The sequence below is a fragment of the Pelecanus crispus genome, chromosome Z, assembly GCF_030463565.1.
Source record: "Pelecanus crispus isolate bPelCri1 chromosome Z, bPelCri1.pri, whole genome shotgun sequence".
Classification (NCBI taxonomy): domain Eukaryota; kingdom Metazoa; phylum Chordata; class Aves; order Pelecaniformes; family Pelecanidae; genus Pelecanus; species Pelecanus crispus.
Window position 1 is genome coordinate 82217727 of NC_134676.1, and position 16779 is coordinate 82234505.

The following is a 16779-nucleotide window of genomic DNA, read 5'->3' on the forward strand; positions in this document are numbered from 1 at the left end:
ACTCCTCAGAGGATAAGGTTGGTGTATAATGTGCAGTTTGTTGGGTTTTTTGAGGTTTTTTTGTGTGTTTTTTTCTTTTTAAGGAAAAGTACTGTAATGTTAAAATACCAATTAAGTACATTGTTCCCAAAAGGCTCTATAAAGATTTTGGGGCTGAATAACAACAAAAAAGCCTTCAGGACTGACTGTCCCAGTATGACTGAGCAGGCAAGACTTGAAGGAAAACAATGAATCTGCATATCCAAAGACTATGAAAACAACATCAGATGAAACAAGTGAATTTCAGGACTGAAAAGGCTGCTGGAGTTTGCAAGCTGATGTCAAAAAACATACCAGAAAATGTCAAGAAAAGTATAACAAGCACTGGTTGCAGAGATTAGGTTGTTAAATATATGCATATGAGCACACCGTGCTAGGGCTTGCTGTCCTAGGAGCTGCTTTGCAAGCAACACTGTTAAAAAACCCCAGATCCTCAGCATCACCACCAAAAAAAAAATATCAGTGAACAATGTCTGCAGATAATCTTGGAGTCAGAATGTAAACAAGGGGGTACTAGGCAAATAAAACCATGGCTGAAACATGCCTCTGGAAAATCTCAGTCATTGGTATTTTATCAGAGCCTGGACCAATTGTTTGGCTTTTTTAGGAAAGAGAACAGACAGCAATTTTCAAGAGAGTACAATGGAGAACATGAAGAAAATAATTATGGTGAACACTGACTTTTGGAAATGGTTTCCTGGAAATTTGAATAAGAAAAAGGGTTTTGGAAGTGCTGAGTGTTCTTACATGGCAGGCAACAGCAAGTTTGTGTGTAAGGCATTTACAGGGCAGCAAGTCATGCTGTTTCAGGAACAGTGCTGGCTCCAAAGTATTGAGTGATGCTAACGCTCTCCTGTGGAATAGCCCCATGGTCATGGGGGAGCACTTCCAAATAGAGGGGTTGTTCACCCTCTCCCTGGAGGCACTGAAATGCGCAGAGAAAGAAAATGGCTGAAAACCAGAAACTCCTGAGCTGGAAACTCATTGAAATTACAGTGGCAGAAAGAAAATGAACAAATCTTTAGACAGTGTTGTAGAAGCAGCCTCATCGTAGTGTCTGTGGCAGCTATTAATTATGTGATATTCTGGCTAGTCATCAACATCACATTGCATGCTATGTCTTTTGCTTGCAGATACAAAATTAAACAGGGAATGCAAGAATATTAGGTTCTTCTTTGTAAACTGGCAGGAGCAGAAGTTGCAGTGGTGTGAAATAACACCCTTCCCAGTCTCCACCACGTGTGCTGGACCGCAGATGTGGGAGGAGCCTTGTGGGGCTGTGCAAGGGTGTAAATTTGGAGGGATGACTGCATCCTGCCCCTCTCGGAGAGCTCTTGCTGGGGTCAGCCAGTATTTCACCCTTAGAAAATCAGCTTGATGCACAAAGCTTTCCATTTCAGATTTTCCACTTAATTTGTAGTGAGTCATCTTTGTTTGTTTACTGCCACTGATGTGTGCTTGGCTAGTAGAAAACTGATGCCTCATCTAATAAGCAGAAATCTCATGCTTCATTTCAAAACTGCCATATAATGGTCAGTCTCAGCATGCAATTTTTGTTTAACTACTATACTTGGCACCACGATCACCACATGGAAACATTGATTCCCAGTCATCCATGTCATGCAGTACACCACTGTACAGGCTATCCATGAAATAACTACAGGCTTCTTTTTCAGCAGTGTACATTCCTAATTAAGTACCTGATTATATATTCCACTGATTTGTAAAACAACACAAGTATGAGATGTAAATAAATATGCACAGTCCCCACTTAAAGAGATTATTTCCACTGAAAGAGGATGTACATCAAGACAGCACCATGTTTAGTGCTATGTGGTAAAGTTTTCTAGCACAAGCAGCAACTGCAGATCTGACCCAGCAAATATCTATTGCAACCAAGCAGTTCACGTTCCTGTAGTTAGTCCTACTAAATTCACAGATGGCTTTAGGGAAGCTCAAATGAATTTCAAGTGTGGCCCATTTTGGTGAGTAAGCAAAACTGATTCATTTTGAATTGCCATGGGTCACAGAACATGAATCGCTACCGCAGCTCAGCTGCCCAGTGATAAGTTACTAAATGTCATCTGGGTTTGTGCCTTTAAACCTAAAATGGTGGATACTAAAGAAAATGCCAGTTACATCAGTTCAAACCTTCCAGTCTTTGGATGATTTCCTAATGCAAGTAGTTATGTCTTTTCAGGAACTTACAGGAGAAGAAATCCCTGAGCCTTAGCTGGAAATCTCAGGTTGAGGAGACACATGGAGGAGGTTGGTACTGCTGCTGCTGCATCCATGAATAGAGCACATCATCCTAAAGGAGAAGGAATGGCAGAAGCCTGGCTCTGCGTGATGTACCAAACTTGCCCGAAGAGTTGTGCATGCAAGAGGGCTACTGTTATTTTCAGCTGTTATACACAAAAAGCAGTTCATTCTTCCAGCCACAATAGCAGGAGAATTATAAGGATAGAAAGGTTTTAGGTGAATGTTGTAACTTAGCCACCACCTTAATTGTGTCACCCATCTTACTGAAATACAGTTTCCTTTCCTCCAGTTGCTTAACATAGCTAAAGTACGTCTGAATTCACAATCCAGAGACCCAGCAAAAGGAAACATGATTAACAAAATTCCAGAACTGTACAACCTGGAGATAGGAAGAAATAATAAGTTAAAGGCGGCTCTGCATTACTTCCAGGAATAACTCCTTTCATCTCTTTGGTGTGTGAGTTATGCAAACTTAGATTCCCCAAGAGGTCAGCAAATAACCTAAAAGAATACAATGGATGTTAAGGAAGCTTTTTTTTGATCTCCTTACACACAGTATCTGATTTGGCTTTGGTGACTTCAGTGAGACTTTATATGAATATACTTCCACAACCGGGTCCTGCCTATGGCAGGGTCTGTCTCATTCTGACAGTTTATTTTCCATGGCCTATTAAATTTCCTAGTGGAAGCATTGATGAAAGCTGCCAAGCAATCCTATGGCTGTAAGAGCTGATCCATACTTCCCCTCCCTCCAGGCACATTTAAAAAAACAGAGCCAGAAAAACATACCATACCATAATTCATCAAAAACACTGCAATCAAATGATTAAAATTTGGGAAGTTTTTCCCCAAGACAGACAGAAAGAACAAACCCAATAAAACGGAAACTTTTTTTTATTAAGAAATGACACTATTTCTAGAGCACTAATACATGCTGGCAAAAGGAAAAATGGGGGTAGTTAATGATGCAATGCTTGGAATCAAAGAACATTAAGTCTAACACTGAATTAAACACACAAAGAATTGCTACAAGAAGTAAGAAGTTCTGAAGCAAATTGAACAGTCTGAAACCCCATCTTTCTAGCCAGGGAATGGTTAGAGGTCTCAAAAGATCTAAAGTAAATTCCAAAAAGCTATAAAAACAAGAGAATGGAAACCACATGCAACATAACAGAGTCTCAAAGCACCAAAGAACTTCAGTCCAATATAGATAGATTACAAGGATGTATATAGGTTACATTCAGCTTGGATGAGTTTTGAACATTTCTATACAGAAAGCTTTTTTTTTTAAAAAAAAAAAGAATGATGCAGACAGAGTGTATTTGTGACACATCTGGTGAGAAATCACTCTTGCCGACCACTTTGTTTGACGTCCCCCCATCAAAATTGAAACTATTGTGGAGCAGAAGATACTTCTTTCCTTTTTTTTTTTTTTTATTTGCTCTGTTCTTTTCACTTCATACATTATATGCACTGCTACAGAAATGAACAGAACTTGAGCAATCATATGCTGGTACCTGACATGGGAAGGTGTTCTGCACTTTATTATTCTGGTGGTTTAGTAAGTGTGACTTACTAATGAGGTTGTAGGCTCTAATTTTGGATGAGGTTTGGTTCTAATTTTGTCATTTCATAACTCACAGTTAACAAAAACACTGTCAGTGCAGTAATTAAGGTGAATAACAGCAAGGCACACCATTAAGTATCCTTTGAGTTGTAACTAGCAACACTCCTCAAGTGAAAGGTGGCAAAATTCAAGAGATGTTCAAGAGATAATGGATGAAACTCCACTCTGACTATTCCATTACCTAAGGGGTTTTTTTTCCTTTTTCTTTTTTTTTAGTGAAAAAACATACTCTCAGTAGGCACAAAATTGACAGCACTCCAGACCAAAGTTGCACATATAATCACTTTTACAAAGAGACACCAGCAGTGCATCTTTCCTCTCCCAGCCACTCTCAGAATGTTTCAGCTCCAGTTCAGGAGAAAACCACCTAAGGACTGGAGAGTAATTCATATTTTATCTTAACTCTCCTGCTGAGATCACCAGCTAGGGTGCCACATTTTAGGAAGACCACATTGGGATGCCTGTACTTGTCCGCTGAGGAGTGGACTGACCCCACTGGCCCATTTCATGTGTATCAAGGCACCAAATGGTAACACATTTCACTTAGTATCAGCATGAGCCAGTTCTCAAAGAAAGACAACTTAAACCATCCAGTTCCCTGGCTCAAATTTTGCTCACCCTAACTATGCTTTTCAATATGGTTGAATGCTGACAAGCCTCTAAACAGGTAGAGTTTGCTCATTTGTTGTGTTTGTAGCTTCCCCCAAAATTCTGAAACAATTTTGCAATAATGCATGAGCCTTGTATTTCAGATTTCCAAAGCTTCCTCCCCATCATGGGTGTAGAAAAGCATTATTCATAGGAGGTTGTACCTTCACGCTTTAGTCGTTAGTAGAAATGGGCCATAGATCACGTCATGTTGTCTGTAACCTAGTTAGATTCTGGCAGGAGAGGGGTTCTAAAATCATAGATTCACATTAGAAACCTTTAAAAAACTCATTAGCTTCTGATAATTATCCTAATATCCAGAGCTCTAAAAATCACAAAGCTCATTTCTGCCTCAGAACCAACTGTGAATACATTCAGAAAAAGCTTTGCCTTTTCACTTCCCAGTAACAAAGGAAATAGCTGTTCTGAATGTGAACATTTGGGGCTGGTGCAGAAAAAGACTACTTTCCTGCCTGTGCATGAAGAGTGAAGTCAGTTCATTCTGTAATGGAGATAGAAAAATTAACAGCTAAGTCTTGTTTCATTGCTCTGCCTTGGGATATCGACTTTTGCAGGCCATCTCCTCTTGAATGTTTGATATCTGCCAAGCTCAGAAAACACTACATTTCACTAAGCTACATTTATTTAGAAACATTAGCTGTGTTTTTTTGCAGTTGTGGTAGAAAAAGTTTCTGTGAGGCCCATGACCCTTATAAACAGCATTCTTTTAAATACACCTTAGCTCTCAAGTCCTTCATGGTCATAGAATCATAGAATCATAGAATCATAGAATCATAGAATGCTTTGGGTTGGAAGGGCCCTTTAGAGGTCACCCAGCCCAACCCCCTGCAGTGAGCAGGGACAGCTTTAACCACATCAGGTTGCTCACAGCCCCATCCAACCTGACCTGCAATGTTGCCAGGGATGGGGCCTCCACTACCTCTCTGAGCAACCCGTGCCAGTGCTTCACCACCCTCATTGTAAAAAATTTCTTTCTTAGGTCTAGTCTAAATCTATTCTTCTTTAGTTTAAATCTGTTATTCCTTGTCCTGTCACAACAAGCCTTGTTAAAAAGATTCTCCCCATCCTTCCTATAGGCCCCCTTTAAGTACTGGAAGGTCACAATAAGGTCTCCTCGCAGCCTTCTCTTCTCCAGGCTGAACAACCCCAACTCTCTCAGCCTTTTCTCATAGGAGACGTGCTCCAGCCCTTGGATCATTTTGGTGCCCCTCCTCTGGACCCGCTCCAACAGGTCCATGTCCTTCTTGTGCTGAGGGCTCCAGAGCTGGACTCAGTACTCCAGGTGAGGTCTCACCAGAGCAGAGTAGAGGGGCAGAATCACCTCCCTTGACCTGCTGGCCACGCTGCTGGGGATGTAGCCCAGGATTTGGTTGGCTTTCTGGGCTGCAAGCACACATTTCTGGCTCATGTCCAGCTTTTCATCCATCAGTACCCCCAAGTCCTTCTCGGCAGGGCTGCTCTCAGTTCCTTCATCCCCCAACCTGTACTGATACCGGGGGTTGCCCGATCCCAGGTGCAGGACCTTGCATTTGGCCTTGTTGAACCTCATGAGGTTCACACAGGCCCACCTCTCCAGCTTGTCCAGCTCCCTTTGGATGACATCTCGTCCTCCTGGTGTGTGAACGGCACCACTCAGCTTGGTGTCATCTGCAAACTTGCTGAGGGTGCACTCAATCCCACTGTCTATGTCATTGATGAAGATGCTAAAAAGCACCGGTCCCAGTACGGACCCCTGAGGGACCCCACTTGTGTCCTTGTGTGTCCTCTGTGTCCTTGGTAGTTCTACCATGGCTTAGTCCCAGTGGTTATTTTATTTTGATCCATACAAGGATCCAGCTCACATACTTGAACATGTTTTAAGTCACAAAGTGACCCAAAGATACCTTGTCCCTCTGGACATTAAGCAAAGGAATTACCTTTCTTTCAGCTTAATTAGTGGTCACTGTGCATGAAAAGCCCCAGATGGGATGGCTGGGGGATATTACCCTCTATGTAGGAGCACTAGTTTATAGATCCAGCTATTTACTTTTGATTCCACTGTAGATGTCAATTGGAGCAAATTTTTTTCAACCTCATGCCTTATAGATTTTAGCCAAGTCTGGCCAAGTCTGTTTCTAGACTTACTTTTAATAGCAAAACCATTTAATCTCATAATAACAACAATATAAAAAGATATTACTCTTATTTATTAACATACTAGCTTCTGAAAATGGGTAGAAATGGACAAAATGAGTTGGTGGGACTCATTGAGAGGGCTTTAAACTAGGTTTGAAGGGGGAAGCGAATATAAACAGGCTCACTAGTGAGGAGCCCAGGGGCGGCATGGCAATGTTGGGGGCAAAATCGATAGCCCATCTCAAGTGCATCTACACCAATGCACGCAGCATGGGCAACAAACAGGAGGATCTGGAAGCCCTTGTGCAGCAGGATGGCTATGACATAGTTGCCATGACAGAAACATGGTGGGATGACTCTCATGACTGGAGTGCTGCACTGGATGGCTGTAAGCTCTTCAGAAGGGATAGGCAGGGAAGGAGAGGCGGTGGGGTGGCTCTGTATGTTAGGGAGTGTTTTGACTGTATAGAGCTCGACAGTGGTGATGACAAGGTCAAGTGCTTATGGGTAAGGATGAGGGGGAAGGCCAACAAGGCAGATGTCCTGTTGGGAGTCTGCTATAGACCACCCAGCCAGGATGTAGAGATAGACGAAGTGTTCCACAAGCGGTTGGCAGAAGTCTCGCAATTGCTAGCCCTTGTTCTCATGGGGGACTTCAACTTGCTGGACATCTGCTGGAAATACAACACAGCAGAGAGGCAACAGTCTCAAAAGTTCCTAGGGTGTGTGGAGGATAACTTTCTGACGCAGCTGGTAAGTGAGCTTGCCAGGCCTCGCTTCACCTGCTGTTTACAAACAGAGAAGGAATCGTGGGAGATGTTGTGGTCGGAGGCTGTCTTGGGCTTAGCGACCACGATAACGATAGAGTTCTCGATTCTTGGTGATGTAAAGAGAAGGGGCAGCAAAACTGTTGCCATGGACTTCTGGAGGGCAGAGTTTGGCCTCTTCAGGACCCTGGTTGGGAAAGTCCCTTGGGAGGCAGTCCTGAAAGGGAAAGGGCTCCAGGAAGGCTGGGCCTTCTTCAAGAAGGAAGTCTTAAGGGTGCAGGAGCGGGCTGTCCCCGTGTGCCATAAGACCAACCAGTGGGAAAGACGACCGGCCTGGCTGAATAGGGAGCTTTTGCGGGGATTCAGGGAAAAAAGGAGAGTCTACCGCCTTTGGCAGAAGGGGCGGGCAACTCAGGAGGAGTACAGGGATCTTGTTAGGTCATGCAGGGAGGAAATTAGAAAAGCAAAAGCCCAGCAAGAAGTTAATCTGGCCACTGTTGTAAAAGGTAATAAAAAAATGTTTTCATAAGTACATCAGCAATAAAAGGAGAGCCAAGGAGAATCTCCATCCCTTGCTGGATGTGGGGGGGAACATTGTCACCGAGGACAAGGAAAAGGCTGAGGTACTTAACACCTTCTTTGCCTCTGTCTTTAACAGCCAGACCAGTCATCCCCAGGTTACTCAGGCCCCTGAGCTAGAGGATAGGGATGGGGAGCAGAATGGAGCCCTCATAGTCCAGGAGGAAGCAGTTAATGACCTGCTACACCACCTGGACACTCACAAGTCTATGGGGCCAGATGGGATCCACCCGAGAGTACTGAGGGAGCTGGCAGAGGATCTTTCCAAGCCACTTTCCATCATCTATCAGCACTCCTGGCTAACAGGGGAGGTCCCTGATGACTGGAGGCTTGCCAATGTGACGCCCATCTACAAGAAGGGCCAGAAAGAGGACCTGGGGAACTACAGGGCTGTCAGCCTGACCTCGGTGCCGGGAAAGATTATGGACGGTTCATATTGAGTGAACTCAACAGGCAAGTGCAGGCCAACCAGGAGATCCGGCCCAGCCAGCATGGGTTCATGAAAGACAGGTCCTGCTTGACCAACCTGATCTCCTGCTATGATCTGGTGACCCACCTGGTGGATGAAGGAAAGGCTGTGGACGTCATCTACCTGGACTTCAGCAAAGCCTTTGGCACAGTCTCCCATAGCATTCTCCTTGGGAAGCTGGCAGTTCATGGCTTGGACAGGCGTAGTCTTCGCTGGGTAAAAAACTGGTTGGGTGGCTAGGCCCAGAGAGTGGTGGTGAATGGAGTTAAGTGCAGTTGGCAGCCGGTCACGAGCGGTGTTCCCCAGGGCTCCATTTTGGGGCCAGCCTTGTTCAATATCTTTATCGACCTGGATGAGGGGATTGAGTGCACCCTCAGTAAGTTTGCAGATGATACCAAACTGGGTGGGAGTGTCAATCTGCTTGAGGGTAGCATGGCCCTGCAGAGGGACATGGACAGGTTGGATCGATGGGCCGAGGCCAACTGTATGAGGTTTAACAAGGCCAAGTGCCGGGTCCTGCACTTGGGTCACAACAACCCCATGCAACGCTACAGGCTTGGGGAAGAGTGGCTGGAAAGCTGCCTGGCGGAAAAGGACCTGGGGGTGCTGGTTGACAGCCAGCTGAACATGAGCCAGCAGTGTGCTCAGGTGGCCAAGAAGGCCAACAGCATCCTGGCTTTTATCAGGAATAGTGTGGCCAGCAGGAGCAGGGAGGTGATTGTCCCCCTGTGCTTGGCACTGGTGAGGCCACACCTTGAATACTGTGTCCAGTTTTGGGCCCCTCACTACAAGAAAGACATTGAGGTGCTGGAGCGTGTTCAGAGAAGGGCAACAAGGCTGGTGAAGGGTCTGGAGCACAGGTGTTATGAGGAGCAACTGAGGGACCTGGCGTTGTTTAGCCTGGAGAAGAGGAGGCTGAGGGGAGACCTTATCGCTCTCTACAACTACCTGAAAGGAGGTTGTAGTGAGGCGGGTGTTGGTCTCTTCTCCCAAGTAGTTAGCGATAGGAGAAGAGGAAATGGGCTCAAGCTGTGCCAGGGGAGGTTTAGGTTGGAAATTAGGAAAAATTTCTTTACGGAAAGGGTGGTCAAGAATTGGACCAGGCTGCCCAGAGAGGTGGTGGAGTCCCCATCCCTGGAAGTGTTCAAAAAACAGGTAGATGTGGCACTTTGGGACATGGTTTAGTCTAGTCTACCCTTGATTGGTTTAGTGTGGACTTGGTAGTGTGGGTTAATGGTTGGACGCGATGATCTTAAAGGTCTTTTCCAACCTGAATGATTCTATTATTCTATGATTCTATGATTCTAAATCCTTTTAGAACAAACAAAACAGCGCAATAAAACAGTGACCAACCCTTAAAAAAGACAGACATGGAGTTAAAATGTACATAAAGATGATGACTTTATTCATACCGTTGTTATTGGGCCCCTCTTATCACACCTGATTTCCTTGGGAATGTATTTTCCATGATTTCTGGGATGTTGTGCTTCTGTCTTTATTATGGACTGGGAATTGTCTTTGACTGCTGCACGGGGCTAGTGCAGAAGGGTTGCAATCTAGGTTAAGTTTTTTGCTGAGATCTCTAGTGTAAAACAAATAACAATCACAAAATTAATTCTCGTGACACAGTTTTTGCACATCTCACCTAGTGGGACCTTCAGAACTAAAAGGAAGATGGTGTCCTAAGGAACCAGGGACTGTCACCATGGCTACGAGGGACATATTCACCTGTGTGGGTTAAGTACAGAGGTAGACACGTAAAAGACACTTATTAGCAAGATTTGCTACACAGTAATGTAGGGTTTGTCCCCAAAAGAATCAGTAATTGCCATACTGGCAGTGTGTTGAATACTTTTATTACAGAGTTTATTAAAATGACACATTTAAAGAAACAATCACTAAGGACATTAGCTTCTGTGGAACTAAAATTTCTTAAGCTACCAGCTCTGCTTTCTGGCACCTGAAAAATCAAGCTGTGCTCTTTCAGTGGCTTATATCTTGACTTGCAATAACCGTGGCAGGATCAGAAAGCAGCTGCCCATTTTTTTATTTCCCTGGGAAGAGCAGGAATACCTCTGTGATCTTCGGTGATGTTCCAGTTTCACCATCACTTCTGATATCACATGTGGCCCCATCCTGGGAAGCTACATAAATGTTTATGATTTTATGAGTCATCTCAGTCACCACAGCGGCCAAAAGTGATAGAAGGGGCTTCTTTCTGGGGTTACCAAGCTGGGATGTACCTAAGAGGCATCTGATTTCAAAGGGGGAATAGGTAAAGTTTTCTGAAGATTCGCTCCCATAAGGTATCTCCTGCTGTCCACCCAAAACCACATAATATCTAGTCAACCCTTGAAAATATTAGTTTGAAGGGGTAATAAAGGACAGCATCAGAGATATTGTCTACATCAGTAAAATTAAACTTGGAAGCATAAGGACACTTAAAGTGTACAGCTATACTGCAAACAATGGGGTTTGTTTGGCCAATAAAATGCAAGAAGTGAAAAAGTCTGAAAAGTCTTTTTGTATCTGCAATAAACGTAATATAAAGGTGTCATTGTGGAGTAAAGCTAAATATAACAATGCAGTTTTGAGGAGAAAAATCTGTTTCCGTACATTTGACTGCATCTGCTTCATTCATTTTATCCATTAGCCCTATGAAAGCCTCCATTTCGGAGCATCTGATGTGAGCTTGGGAAAGCCGTGCAGGTGGTGCTGCCTCAGCAGGAAACCCACTCCTTGCTGAGGGACCGTCAATTATTTGCAGAGAAACTAAAACAGAAGAATAAATATTACATGTTGATGGATATTTGTCAGAAAAGATAGGAACACTTTCAACAGGGCTTGTCAGACACAATGCGTTCAGCACATCTACATTTTCTATGGCAAAGGGAATAGAGCGCTCCAGCTGCTCCCCTGGCAAGCCTAAAGTTTTGTCTCGTAAATTTAAATTATAGATGACATAATGGTGGAATGGAAATGGATTGCACCTATAGAGACAAATCCAGTGAAAAACCTCGTGCTTTCAAGGAAAGGAAGAAAGAAAAAGGTTCTGACGTGCTGCAGATCTTCCTTTTGTTGTGATATTTAGCCTCTCCAACTCAACACTTTGTAAAGCAATTTGTTTCTTTTTTTCATTTCCCTCCACCTCCATTGAAAGCGATGAACATTTTTGTGAAGCTTACAGAGAGTGCTAGGTTGCAAATATAACAGAAAGCTTGCCAATGCCTGGAAGTCCAAACTGGCAATGTTTTCTGTTGTGTCAGCATTTAAGTATTGTTGTAGTGTTATCATATCATGGCATAAAAAATAATGTGGAAGCAGTTGTGCCAAAAGCTTAATGTTTGACTGGAAGCACACACCGAGTATCTATAGATATGTTTGGGTTCTTTGCCAAAGCACCATTTTAATATGAACCATTCAATGGATCTTCCACTCAGTCATGAGAAACTTTATTTTTTAATTTAAACCAATAAGGAAAAAAGCACTGGCAGGTTTCCTGCATCTGATACTGATGAGGAATAAAGAGGAAATTGTTTGATATACTGCAGTACCTTGGGACTATTTGACAGCCCTGGAAAGGAGACGGTCTCAGGTCTGGAGCCTTGAGAAGGTTCTGCTATTTTTTTCCGCATACTGAACCTATCACTTGTAAAATGTGCAGAATTCCACAACACATTTATCTACCCGTGTCAATGATAAAGGAAAGCCTTGTAAGTGGAGACAGAGGAAAGAGCAGACTGAGAGAAGGAGAATTTTTCTCAGAAATGAGTAAAATGTTCTGCTTCCTTCTTTGGACTCACTGAAAACAATATCTGAATGATCAATACAGGAAATTAGAGAAGTGCTGTTGTGCACTGTATCATTGGACATTAAATGTTTGAAGCTGTATCAAGCTTGACAAGCTAGTGGAAATACAACCTGAAGTTTAAAAAAAAAGGAAGAATACACATGCTTCAGACTAAATTCAGATCCAGGTGACTGTCTGACCATATGAATATACCAGGTGTAGTGAATAGGAATTTATTTCTATGATTGTTATTAAGTAGAGCCTTGTCCTTCAGATAATCCAGTGTAAATTCAGCTGGCTGCACTCTGACAAACACCAGCTCAAGGCAGAAGTAACATTTGGTCATTTTTCAGAACCCTTTGATCTTTTGCATCCTCTGAACTTTATTACACCGCACAGTTTGCTAGCAACTGCTACGCTGCTCTCAGCGGCAGCCCAGGACTGAGCAGCAAAATGTGGGACCGAGAATCTGGGCCAATGACTTAAATTGCAGAAAGAGCTGCTGAAAGCAAATTCATTGCAAACAGAGATGAGTGTTCACAGGAAACAAACGCTGATTTTGTCTTAGGGGAAAAATTCACCCAGGCCTGGTCAACAGGGGCATGTTGAATGAGATCTCAAAACAAAATACTTGAAAGTATGTGCTATGCACTAATGATGCCATATGTAAAGAGTTACAGCAAAGATGGCAACAGAAATTTGGCTTTTGAAAACTTCTACCTGCTCCCTGTTTTTTTTGTCTGTCTCTCCCCAGAGTGACTGTTAGTTGTTCTCAAATGTTGCTGCAGCCTCCCAGCAGGAACGCGAGGAACCAAAACCCTTCTAACCTTAAGACGGAACTAAGCCAGCATAGAAAATTAAGTGTAATATGTTGTGGAGACAGCAGTGATACATGCAGGGATCCCCAAAGTCTTTGCTATCTATGACATTTAGGCTGTTTGCAAATAGTTGAATCTTCAAAATAGAGCAAGTTTAATTAAAGGCTACCTAGCATATTTCAGTTCCCTGAATAGATAGGATCTTTCTCACAGCAAGGTTTCTGATGAATACAAAAATCTGCTTTCCACAAATATTTTTCATTCTCACCTAAAATTTTGCTGCTTCTGCAAACATTTCTGCAACAAAATTTATTTGCTAGGATGTACGTGAAAAACAGACAAAAAGGATTGCAAACACATTAAACGTGAATTCACTTAGAATTTAATAATAAAAAATTGCACAGCAATTTTGTGCAGTGCTTGCCTGGCAATGCCTATTACAGCATCAGAATCAAATCCAGAAAGTTACACACAGCAGACAGCAATGTGTCTAACACCTGATCATTCAAGATAAACACCAGAAAAAGTAAAGTGAGTACCATAAAGAAACAGATTTTAAAAGCATTATGAGATCTAATTCTGCAATTAGGTGCATGGACTTAAGTTTTAAGAGGAACTTTGCGCATGTCTATCTGAATGGGTTGAGATGGATCCCACCTGCCCCAGGCAAAAGCCAGTTCCAGTCTGGGAAACCATGTAACTGCAACAGCAGCTCTGCCAGGTACTTAGTCTGAACACACTAAGACATTGATTCGGTCATCCAGTTTCCAGACCTAAAATGATTTGCCTGCTAGCACCAAACACCCTTTTGCCAACAGAAAATATGCCTCTGTAGGACTTTAAATCACTGCCAGCCAAATGGAAATCTGAAACTGGTCTTCTTATCGCCTAGGTAAATACTGCACACTGAGCTGCCACAATTGTGTTTTGAAAAGACTAACTCCTGCTTGTTTTTTGGAAGAAAGTCACATGTAACCCCAGAGCTGTGAATCCTAAACAGAAATAGGAGCATCCCTCCAGTGCAAGACTTTGATCTCTCCATTGTGATGAACCAACAGTTAAGTTCTAGACGTAACAATAGAAGGCTTACTGTTCTCCTAAAAAATGCATGATTATTAAACGGGCAACTCCTTTAAAAATTTTTCATCAAATATCAGCCCACCTAATGCACTCATGCAACAGCTTCAATTGGTTCAGCCTGTTGTATCTCTCTGGCTTCTGTGGAGTGAGGCTGAAATATGACAGCTGACACTGGAAGGAAGAATATGCTACCCTGCTAAAATCAGGGGTGATAGAACTCCAAAAAAAGCAGTTAGCAAAGCCTCCTTATAGCCTCATTCATCTTCAGGCTTTGTCTCTGAAATCAGAAAGCTCAGAGTAGCTCCTGACATGCTACAGCAGCAGCAGTCTTAGAAACAGACTGTGCTCAAACTGAAAACCCCCAGAACACATCCCTGAACCAGCGTGGTGCTGCTGAAAAGAGGAATAAGTCACTGGGCCCTCCAGAAGGGGAAAACACATTTCAAACCCCCTAGAAAACCACAAGTCAGAGGGGGAAGTGTGCTGCTGGCCTACATGAAAAGTCATTTGCACCTGGCAGAGGCAGAAGACCTAAAGAGTCATTAAAGCCTGATGTATGGAAGTGTTTTTTGTTTTGCAAATGGGATCACTGCTCGGAGTTTCGGTCGTCTCTGCCATAAAACAGTGAATCATGGGTTCCTAGTGTGTGCATCTGCGCTGGGGCACTGCTTAGCAGCAATGTATGCACCAGCATATGCTCCTCTTCTCCTGGCTAGATTGCTAAAGGTGATAAAACTGGTTTTAAGGACTCTCTTCTTTTTCCCTGCTCCCACCATCCTCTCGTTGCTGTGCCCTGCTCTCTGGGGACAACTAGTTTAAGAGCGAGAGGAAGAAATAAACTGTAAGGGGATTTTCTTTGTTTCTTAGGCTTTGTACACTACTTTCTGACTCCTTTGACCATTTTATGGTTACTGTAACTCTTAAGGAGAATTATTACGTACTTGTTGAGCCTAAGTAAAGCCTTTGGTGTTTCTGAGAATTTCTTAGAACTTTTAGCATTATAGAAACACAGTGGTACCCAGAAAAATCCTGAACACAACATTATGACTTTTCAGTGGCTATTTTACCTCTGATCCTTGTTGTCCATCATAATAACTAATTATGATACTTAACTGCATAGAGCGTTTGCATTTTGACAATAGATGAAGAATTTTAAAAGTTTGGGTATATATGAGTTACAATGCCTGCCTCTGATGTCCTGTGGCTTTCAATGCATAGGTTCTCAACAGGAACATTTATGACCTCTGTTGTGCCATACATGTCATCCATTATAAATAATGTCCCTGGTCCATGGTCAGCTTTATCTTTGAATGAGAGAGGCAGCTTTAGGGCTGCTTCTCATATAACTTAACTTCCTTCCTTAAGGTAGTTCTGTGGGCCAGATGAACTCTTCAGCAAAAACACTGACTTGCACATGTTCTAGCACACCTCTTTATTGCATTATTTAAAGAGTTTATCAGCTAGATAAACCAATATGGCATTACATCTTCAAGTAGGAAAGAAAGGAATAATTCTTGGTGGTTTGTTTTGTTTTGTTTTGTTTTTTAATGAATTATTTTTAAACTGGAAATTTAGGATTATTGATTTATTTTGCTAATAAATGGATAGCTAAAAAGTGCAAAATGAGACACAATATTTAATCTGTTCTATAAAGCATGCTTATTCCCACTAGGAAATACAACCTCTGCAGCTTAGTGGTAGAAATACAGTTACTTCTTAAATTAAAATAATCTCTGGTTGGCGTATTCATACCAACTTCTTATTTCCAGGAACAACACACAAGCTTTGAGGATGTGAAGGGAAGAATAGTATATCCACTTGAAACTACAGAGATGATCCAGATGCACATAGCAGAATTTGGAATGAATCCAGCACACAAAGGCTAACACCCCTACCCTCGGATAAAGTGCCATGGGATCTTTTCACAGGAGTAAATTGCAGATTGAAAAACAGTTACCTTAACTAGTTCCTGATGTGCTGTATCACACCACATTCAAATCTCCATCTGTGGTGTCTGCAACTACTGTTCATAAAATGAAGGTTTCAGCACAGAAATAAATATGATGTAGCTCTGATAGTACTACAGAGTGATTTTCATCATGTCATAGGCCCAGTCATTTAATTTGAAAGGTACTTCAAGCTTGTGTAAATCCCACATAATGCCTAATCTGGAAGTCTAGGAGGGTATGTGAACAACATTTTCAATATTATCAAGTTGTGCTCTAAATGTATTCCTCAATGTATTGTTCTTTTCCTGTCTTGTCACACTGGGTTGCTATTCATTATTACAGAGCATCCATGTGCCACCCCAGACGTGACTGCATTTTCAAAGAATGAAATGCTTTTAATACAGCAGTATATATAGTACAAAGTCTTGGATAACCACATGGTATGTCTATATGATACCACACAACATTATTGACCCATGAAACAGTGACACATGTTTGCGTGCAAACCTCTCTCCTCGGGGCTTCTGTTTTGGTGGGGTCACAGCTCACTAAGTCCTTCCCCTCATTGTTGGCTGTTTGACTAAGCTGGGGAAGAGCAGCAGCAATGTTCCCATA